Source organism: Aegilops tauschii, chromosome 5 (assembly GCF_002575655.3).
Source record: "Aegilops tauschii subsp. strangulata cultivar AL8/78 chromosome 5, Aet v6.0, whole genome shotgun sequence".
Classification (NCBI taxonomy): Eukaryota; Viridiplantae; Streptophyta; class Magnoliopsida; order Poales; family Poaceae; genus Aegilops; species Aegilops tauschii.
The window spans coordinates 19,027,781-19,037,941 of NC_053039.3; the positions used below are offsets into that span (position 1 = coordinate 19,027,781).

Consider the following 10,161-nt stretch of genomic DNA (forward strand, 5'->3'; position numbering starts at 1 on the left):
GTTCAACTCTCTCAACGTCCGGATCAGTTGTGTTGGAAGCTTACTAAGAATGGAGAATTTACGGTTAAATCCATGTATTTGGATGCTATTAATTCTAGCTCTATTCCTACTTCGAGTTCCCTTGAGAGTTAAAGTGTTTATGTGGTTTGTACACAAACAAGTCATTTTAACTAAGGATAACTTGATTAAACGCAACTGGAATGGATCCACTAGATGTAGCTTCTGTGACCGGGATGAAACAATCAAACACCTCTTTCTCCATTGCCCTTTAGCAAAGATCTTTGGCAATCAGTTAACATAGCCTACAATATTACTCCTAATAATATTAACACGTTATTTGAGACGTGGTTGGATGGGATTGAGCCCCAAACAGCGAGACATATTCTTGTAGGAGTATGTGCTTTATTATGGGCTATCTGGAATTGCAGAAATGATTTAGTTTTTAACAAAACAACAAATACTCATTTTTTGCAGGTTATCTTCCGAGCCACTGCATCCATATGTGGTCGTTACTCACTTCGACGGAGGCCAGGGAGCGTTTGGTTACTGGATCTATCCGATGGGAGATGGTAGCATGGGATATTTTCAACCGGTTTGGATGGCGGTCATGCAATAGGATAGGCAATTAGTTTTCCTATCTTTCTTTTGCCAGCCGGTTGTGGCTTTTATTTTGTTCCTTAGCTCTTTGTGAGCAGCTTTTGAGACTTTAAGACTATTGTTGAACCTATTTACTTGCTAATAAAGGTGGCCGTATGCATCACTCTGATGCAGAGTCCTGGGATGTCCCCCTTTTCTAAAAAAAAATATCGATATGTGGACTCGTTCCGACTTGGTTGTTTGTAGTTTGAACTGTTATTGCATGCAAATCAGTTATGTTTCTTTTCTTTTTTTGTATTTTTTCTTTTGTTACAGCCTTGTTTTTTTCTTTCTCTTGTCGTTTTATGTTTTCCTTCCTATATCGCGTGCAAACCGTGTGTCTTATGAAGGTCTTATTAAGCAAACAGGCTTGGTTCTATTCTATCGTTAGGTTACCAATATACTACTCTTTTTGTTGGCCTTGCACGTGCCTGTGTTTCTCATCTGTGCTTGTTGGCGTCTTCTTGTGTTATGGTTCTAGGGAATCACGTGTACGCACAGCTCCCTCCTGAGGCGAGCGGCCGGCTGCAGGAGACACTTGAGGAGGGCGAGGTCTTCCTTGTAAAGAAGTTACGTTGCAACATATGTTGACCATTTTTATAGGCAGGACCAAGCAAAACGGTTAAGTGGAGGGGCTAGTCCCTCATCTGGTTGATGGGGTGTTTTCACTTTACGGTACACTGACGACACCATCTTTTTCATGGAACATGACATTGCAAAAGCGTGAAATATGAAACTCATATTATGCCTCTTCGAACAATTGTCTGGTTTAAAAATATACTTTCACAAGAGCGAGTTGTTCTGCTTTGGTAAGGCCAAATAAGAGCAATACACATATAGACAATTGTTTGGGTGTGAATTAGGTGCTTTGCTTTTCAGTTATCTGGGCATACCGATCCATCACCGTAAGTTATCTAATAAAGAATGAAAGTGCATCGAAGATCGAATTGAACAAAAACTTAGTTGCTGGAAGAGCAAGCTAATGTCATATGGAAGTTGGCTAGTGTTGATAAATTCACTACTTACTAGTATGCCAATGTTCCTGTTATCTTTCTTCGAGGTACCGAAAGGGGTGAGGAAGAGACTTGATTTCTTTAGATCTCGGTTCTTCTGGTAGTCAGATGAGGCCAAAAAGAAATACCATCTCGCATGATGGGATATTCTATGCCGACCCAAGGACCAGGGGGTCTCGGTATTGAGAACTTGGAAATCAAGAATAAATGTTTTATGAGTAAATGGCTTTACAGGTTAAAGATAGAGCCGGAAGGTATGTAGGCACATATTCTATGCAATAAGTATTTACAGTCGAAAACGCTTGCCAAGGTCACCGTGAGACCAATTGACTCGCCATTCTGGAAGGGACTCATGCAAACGAAAGATTTGTTCTTTCGTAGGGTCAAATTCTTGGTTGGTAATGGGATGTCAACAAGATTTTGAAAAGATACGTGGTTAGGAGAGACGCCTCTAGCCGTACAATATCCCACACTATATAACATCGTGCAACGCAAGGAGGATTACGTAGGCACTGTATTTCAATCGACTCCCCTGAATATTCAATTCAGACATGCGTTAGTTGGTGAGCGATGGACTGCATGGATGCACTTGGTACGGCGATGGATAGATGTTCAATTATCCGACCAACCTGATTCGACGCGCTGGAAGTTAGCTATAAATGGGGTGTTTACGGTGAAATCTTTTTACATGGATCTCGTTAATTCTGGCCCAATCTCGAGATCGTTACATATTTGGAAGGTTAAGGTTCCCTTGCGTATTAAAATATTTATGTGGTTCGTTCACAAGCAAGTGATCCTCACCAAAGATAACTTAGTAAAGAGGCGGTGGGTAGGTAGTTGACATTGTTGTTTTTGTGATCATGATGAAACAATACAACACTTATTTATAGAATGCCCACTCGCCAAATTGCTTTGGAGAATGATCTGTATAGCCTTTAACATTACTCCTCCCATTGACATTGAATCGTTGTTTGGAACATGTTTAGCTGGGGTTGAGCATATTACTATGGCTCGTATTCGGATTGGAATATGTGCGCTTTTATGGGCTATATGGAATTGCAGGAATGATATGGTTTTTAACAGGCAACATACTTTAACTTTCTTGCAGGTCATCTTCAAAGCTATCGCATTGATCCGTACGTGGTCCTTACTCACTCCTATGGACTCCAAGGAGCCTTTGGCTACTGGGTGCAACAAGTGGGAGATGGTAACATGAGCTATATTCAACCGGTTCGGATGGCGGTCGCATAACAGGATAGGAGTCTAGGGAGCTTGTCCTTCACATTGTCATACCGGTTGTGATTTTGAGCATGTACTTTTATTTACATTTTTCGCTCCACTTGCGAGCTATAATACTTTATGACTTTGTGCTACTTCGACCAGGGGCATGCCTTCATTTCCAAAAAAAAACCCCGGCAAAACCAACGTCCAGGCCCGTTGAGAGCCCCTATATGATTCAGTTTACGAGATTTAGCATGGTTCTTATGCAGCCTGGTCTTGAAGAGGTGTTTTCATATTGTACTTACCATCTCTCAGCATTTTTGGTGATTCCTATGCCTGATGGTGTTGCTCCATGTTTTAGGACCTTGATAACTGCCAAACATTCGGTTTGGGAGAGCCCCAGATCGAACGATTCGTTCGGTCCCATGGAAGGCATCGATCGAACGCATGCGTTCGGGACCAGAATCACCTAGCCCGAACACCCTACCTCGGGGGGCTAGAGGCCTTTTTGTTGTAAAAAAAAGCCCAGATTGTGCCAATTTTTACTGTGACAAAAAAAGCCCACTATTGGATGTGACTAATAAAGGCTAGATTTTTCCATGCGATGAAAAAAGTCACAAAATGCTGCAAAAGTAAAAAAGTATGAATGAACCATGAGATCTCTTCCGCTATAATATGAATGAACCAGAAAGATCTTATTTACAAAGATGTCAAAATGTATGAATTTGCCATGGCAATTTTTGTTGTTTACCAATCAAAAACATGGCAAATGTGCAGTGTGGATGCATATGAACTTGCCATCACTGAAAAAGTAAAAAAATGTCATGATGGATAGAAAATGGAAAACAAGATACTACTAAAAGAATCCCAATGGTTTCACCAAAAATTGCCATCATGTTTATAAATAAATTTTGCATCTGTACCATGATGGCAAGGAAAAAAAAATATGCAATGGCACAAAAAGGAAAAAAAATCATGGCAGTTTGCATCTGTACCATGATGGAAAGAAAATATGGATTAAAAATTTGTGTGCTATTTTTACTATATAAATTTGCCGAAGCACAAAACAAAAAATGCACCATCTATTGTTTAGTAATAATTGCCGTGTTTTCTAAGTATTTTTGCCATGGCAAATAAAAGTAAAACTTGCCATGCTGCATAGAAGTATGTTTGCCATGAGTGACAAAAATGAAAATTGCCATGTAAATTAAATAAAAAAGTTCATGGGAAATAAAAGGTAAATCTGCCATGGCAATAAAAAGGTTAATTTTGCCATGGTGTAGAAAAATTAATAATTGGCATGCAAAAATAAAAGTAAAATCTGCCATGCTAATAAAGATCAAATGAATAGTAAATCTTGCCATGGCAATAAAAGTTAAAAATTGCCATGGGAATTTAGGTAAATTTTCCATGTTAATAAAGGTAAATTAACCATGGCAAATAAAAGTAAAATTTGCCAGGGCAATATAAGTTAAATATTGCCATGGGGATTTAGGTAAATTTGCCATGTTAATGAAGGTATATTAGCCATGGCAAATAAATAGTAAAACTTGCCATGGCAATAAAAGTTTGATATTGCCATGGGGACTTAGGTAAATTTGCCATGTTAATAAAAGTCAAATAAATAGTAAAAACTTGCCATGGAAATAAAACTTAGATATTGCCATGGGGATTTAGGTAAATTTGCCATGTTAATAAAAGGTAAATTTTCCATGGCAAATAAATAGTAAACTTGCCATGGCAATAAAAGTTAAAAAGTTACCATGGGGATTTAGGTAAATTCACCATGTTAATAAAGGTAAAATAATTAGTAAAACTTGCCATGGCAATATTTGCCATTTTGTGTTGTTTTTGACAATTTAAAGAATTACAACGACAACTTAAAAAAAAATCAAAAGTTGCCATGGCAAGAAAGCAAAATTAGCCATGATCCGAGAACTAAATTTTCCATGATCCAAAACTCAAAAGTTGCCATGGCAAGAAAGCAATGAATTTTCCATGATACGAGAACTTAAATTTGCAATGATTTGATAAGTATATTTGCCATCTTCCAAGAAAATTTAAGAAATGTTCTACAGTGAGAGGGCAAATTTAAGAAAAAATGTATAGTGAGACATGGCAATTTTGGAGGCAAAAAATGTACGTCAGAGTTGTAGTTGACAACAAGATGCAAACTGTGTCTATTCTCGAGGAATATCTTGCTAAATAAGATGTCAAATATATGTCTAATACAATAGTAACTATTTTAAGCAGAACCTCAGGTACACACCAAACTAAACTAACTTCTTCTTTTTTTGAGGGGGACTAAACTAACTTCAGTATGTAGCTAAGTTAACAAATTTATCACAACTTGACTCAGAAATCAGCTAGGAAAAAATATAACAGAATTTGAGACATGCCAAAGTGAATTAGAATCTGATGGTAACATTCAGGCTGCTTCAAAATTTGAGGAATCCACACATCAGTGCAAACAGGAGGAAGTAGTGTAAGGTACACAGATTACTGAATAGTTGCCCATGTGTTATTGATGATGGTTACAAACCAAAAGAAACGCCATAATTCTCTGAAGAATATTCTCCTCTTCTGTCCAGTAAAGCAGCACTCACAATTTAGTCTTAGTAAGCATGATTTATGCAGGTTTCCATGTAATTTTAGCGTTAGCAGAGTAGAGGCAACAGTATATGCATACCTTCTAGGAAGGAGACGTTGACAAGGGGAGTCGATCTCTGGCGCCGACGGCCGCCTCGTCACGGGCCGCAAAGTTCGAACCCCATCGTGATTGCTGAGCCCCAGGGACGCCACTAGGTTGGCCATGGTGGTTGTCTTCCCCACGCGCGCCGTCCTTGCGCAAGGTCACCAGAGCCACCCCGCGCCGTTGGACCCTACAAATCCGGCCTTGATTCGTCGGACGAAGAGACCATCGGACGGCGGCGACCAAGGGCCACATCCACCGGAGTCTAGCGGGCCTCAGCGCCGCTGCCCCCGCCCGCTTCCTCGCACTCCAGGCGCAACCACGCAGCTGCATTCGTGCCGTGCCCCAGCCGCCGAGTGCTCACGCCGCGCCACCTCCGTCTGAGCCATATCCTCAGGCGACCCGTCGGCGTCCACGACGAACTCCCACGGCGTCGGAGCCCCGCTGATCCGCGCTGGCCTGGGACTGGGAGTCGCCGCCTCCGCTCGCTTCATCGTCCTCGGGGAGCCACCACGCACCGCTGCTGTCACGCCGCGCCTCCACCAGCTTCCTCATCCTCCGGCTGTTCCGCCGCCTGCTCCGCCGCGCCACAAGGCGAGCGGCGCTCCCCGTCGACGGCTGCTGCTGGCCCGAGGAGTAGCCAGGAGAGGAGTGGATAGGAGAATGGGGAAAGGCTAGTGCGGTGGAGTGAGAGGATAAGGGAGAGAAGTGCGCGAGCGTGGTCGTTCGGGTGTTGGGGCTACAGCCCGAACGATCTAAAGAGATGACGTGACACTGGATTTGTTCCGTGATTTGTGCTAAGGTATCGTATGGCAGGTGCAGCGTTCGGGGCGATTTGCCAAAATCTACCACGTTCGAGCGTTATCGATTCCGATGTTTTATTTGTTAGTACGTGATCTCTTTCCATGCTAGCTTTTTCGTCTGAATTTTTTTAATGTCGTTTCCTTATGTTTTTGTCCGTTTCATATGTGATTGGCAGAGTGGTTGACGTCTCTGATATGTCGCTCAAAATGCATTTCGTCTCGGGTGGCCGCAGCTTGGCTGGCGACCACCGCCTTCTTTCCCGTGCTCAAATTTGACCCGGTTGACAATATCCCCACCAAGGGGCTTGCTTTGGTTAGAAGGAGGAGCCTTCTACCCCTTCACCGGTAGGAGGTGTTTGTGCATGGTGGCGGCGGAGGAAACATGGTCTGGGATGCCGGCGTGGCGGCCCTAGTGGTGGGAGCGATGACGCTCGTGGGCGGAGCTCACGTCTCAGGTGTGGTCTTGTGGCCATGGTTGTGCAGGCAGCATAGACGATGTACGGAGGCCTCGGAGGCGAGAGTGCGTGTTGGGGTGTAATCCCTGTCTGGCTTGGGCCAAGCCCACACGGCGGTATGTGGGCGTTGTTCCCTTCGTGAAAGTGACATAAGCGCTACTCTCCCCATTTTGATTGCTCTGGGTGAAAACCATGACCTTTTTGGATCGGGAAGTGGCGGCTCTCCGGAGCCACACCCTTTCCGATGGCGCTCTTGGAGCCCATGGTTTGTCTGGCTCAGCTTCATCTCTTGGCGATGCCTCTGTCATGGAGGAGAACTGGAGGAGAACTCTGGCGGCTTCAAGTATGCTCTCATTGTCTTGTTATTCGCCATGGAGTGTATTGGAGTGGTGTTGCTATTCTTGGGCACTGTTGTATCCTGCTTGTATGTCTTTATTTTGGTGACTAGTGTGGAGGTGTTTTGTCTCATGCCTTGCGTGCATGTGTGGTGTTGGCATGTTCTATTGTTCCCTGTATGTTGGTTGTTGTTTTATATATAAAATGGAGCGAAAGCCTTTGTTCAACGATATTTTATGCACTGCTGTATAAAATATTATTTTTATTTTTAATGAGTTTTGATGCAGGTTATTGTGCAAATGCAAGTGGTTAATAATACAAAAGCAAAATGCTATTGCATGGCACATGCTCGCACGCTACTTGAATAGGCACATGCATGAAATTATGGTGCAACTACTACATTGGCATGCGAACACACGTCCTGGCCGTGGGCATTTTTAGTCTAGACACATAGCTTAGCTTAGACATATATTTGAATACCGGCAAACTCGCGTTACATATCCGAATACCCGTTCGTACGCATACATCATATAGGCACGTATTTGAGTATCCACGGCTGGCTGGCGAGCACGCGCACGCATACTTCTCCAAATACCCGATATACATGTACTTCGTTTCCTTCTTTTAATATTTGGACAGGTACATGAAATATGGGCGTGTCTTCGATGGGTGCAATCTAACACGTACGAGACTGGAATCAGATCATGGGCGCAGGTGAGCAGCCTATGTACATATATTTCACTAGTAGGAAAAGGGGGTTTTACCCCGGTTCATAAGGGCCTTAGCCCTTTAGTCCCGATTCTTACACGAACCGGGACTAAAGGCCGTCCACGTGGCCGGTGCGGGGAGCCCAGGCAGGAGGGCCTTTGGTCCCGGTTGGTGCCACCAACCGGGACCAATAGGTATCCACGCGTCAGCACCTGGCAGGAGCTGAGGTTTTTGTTTTTTTTAAAGGGGGTGGTTTAGGGGTTTTGGGGACTTAATTTAGGTGTTTCATATATTGTGTTAGCTAGCTAATTAGTAGAGAGAAGTGTCCTCTCTTATCTCCGTGCTTGGTCGACGCTACGTACTATATACGTATGGAGAGGAGTAGACACGCTAGCTAGTAATCAAATGAAGGAAACAGAAGATCGTCATGAACATATGCATACAGAGAGAAGTGATATCGACCACCTCTCCTTCTCCGAGATATTGGTCGAACAACAAGTTCTCGTATATCTATCCGACACTACCGGCTACATATATACAATAATTATCTCTTACAATACAATCTCCTAATTATATTGTAGGAACACAGGGTCCACATAGTATTCTCCGTTTTCAGCGATCACGTGGTCAAGGAAGAATGCCGCCAATTCCTCTTGAATTCCTTGCATACGATCTGGTGCTAGGAGTTCATCACGCATCTGAAAGATCTAATTTGAAGAAGGGGGTCAATATATATATATATATATATATATATATATATATATATATATATGAATAAATGAAACTCAACACAAATGATGGTAATAAAATAAAATTGCGAATATTATTGCTTACGCACTTCATATTGTTCTTCAATGTAGCCCCGCTCACAGGTATGGTAGCGGATGGACTGGCAAACGTAGTATCCACAGTAATTATTTCCGGGTTCCTGCCACAACCACTTTACAAGAAATAGAGGTCAATCAAACTGATAAGCAAGCATGCTAAATGGTATTGATGAAACTACCGCTTGAATCACTAGGAGATGCGCGGAACATGCTACTATAGTACTTACTTTAGGGTGATTAAATTGCAGCTTCTTCGGCAGTCCCGGAGCTTTTGAGGTGAATTTTCTCCAAACCCTGCCAGACAAACAAAACAATTACTTGATATCAGGAAATGAACAAAGTTGCTGATATGGTGGATAATGATCGATTTAACTTACTTCTAGAGCATTTGAGTCATGTTCGCATAGTCCTGGGGATCTTTTCGTCTCGAGTCTAAGACGGTTACTACTCCCGGCTCAAGCTTAATCTCTAGGAGAATATAGTGAAAGCTGCGCATGCATGCATAAGTCATCAATTACATTACCATAACCTGGACTAATAAGGGAAACCGAATATGCACAAGACAGTAACACTCACTTGAAGTTGTAAGGAAAGAGTATTATATCTTTGTTTTGATTTAATACCAACGATTGTAGCAAGTTGGCCTCGGCTTCTTTGGGATGTTTTTCAACCGTATATGCATCTATGAGATTTGTGTTAATGAACCCAATATCACCGATTTGTCTTTTCTTCAATTTGGCGATCTTCAATCTGCATAATATAGTGAGGATAAGTATAAATACATGCAATGAAAGAGCTGACCTATATAGAGAGACTTAATGACAGAAGTAGTACTACTTACAGACAGTAGCAAGTGATCGTTGTTTTATCGAGGGCCTTTTGATTGTAAAACTGGAACAAATCCTCAAATGGAACATTCAGCAGTTCAATTCCAACGAGGTCATGCTCCGGTTTAACTCTCAGCGTCAAAGTACTCATCCCATCAGACTCTCTGCAGGTTTTCATGTACCAATCATGTAGTCTTCGCATCATCGTGCTTAGAGATCTGACATCTTTGACGAGAGGCTTCCCGTAATGGTATTTGTGTTCGTCTACCTCCATGATTTCATAATGTACATCGTCGGGCAGGTAATCTCCAAGATTGCTATAACCGGGCACCATACTCGGATCATTAGCGACGATGTCTTTTGACACCTTGAGCGGGGGGCACGATTGGTTCACTTGTTCGCCGAGCTGGGCAATTTTTTTCCCAGCTCGTCGTTCTTTCATCCTTTTATCACTGACAGTACTTCCCGACCGCTCCGCTTCGGCATATGTCTTTGCAAGAACGCGCTCATAGTTGCCTCTCGGCGGAGACTTTGGTGGTTTTGTCAGGGCAGCCAGAGTGCGCTTTGCTTTCACCGGATCTACCTTCTCCTCCGGAGGTGGATGTTTCTTTTCTTTCACCCCTTCAAAGAAGTTCTTCACTTC

General features: G+C 42.8%; 1 long non-coding RNA gene across 1 annotated transcript; it reads right to left on the reverse strand.

Annotated features, from left to right (window-relative positions):
• Positions 1-5,277: 5,277 nt before the first annotated feature.
• LOC109771514 (uncharacterized) lies at positions 5,278-6,335 on the reverse strand. The gene is made up of 2 exons (XR_002234877.4): positions 5,560-6,335; positions 5,278-5,453 (listed from the first exon to the last, which is right to left on the reverse strand). It is a non-coding gene; the product is annotated as an uncharacterized lncRNA (long non-coding RNA).
• Positions 6,336-10,161: the final 3,826 nt, after the last annotated feature.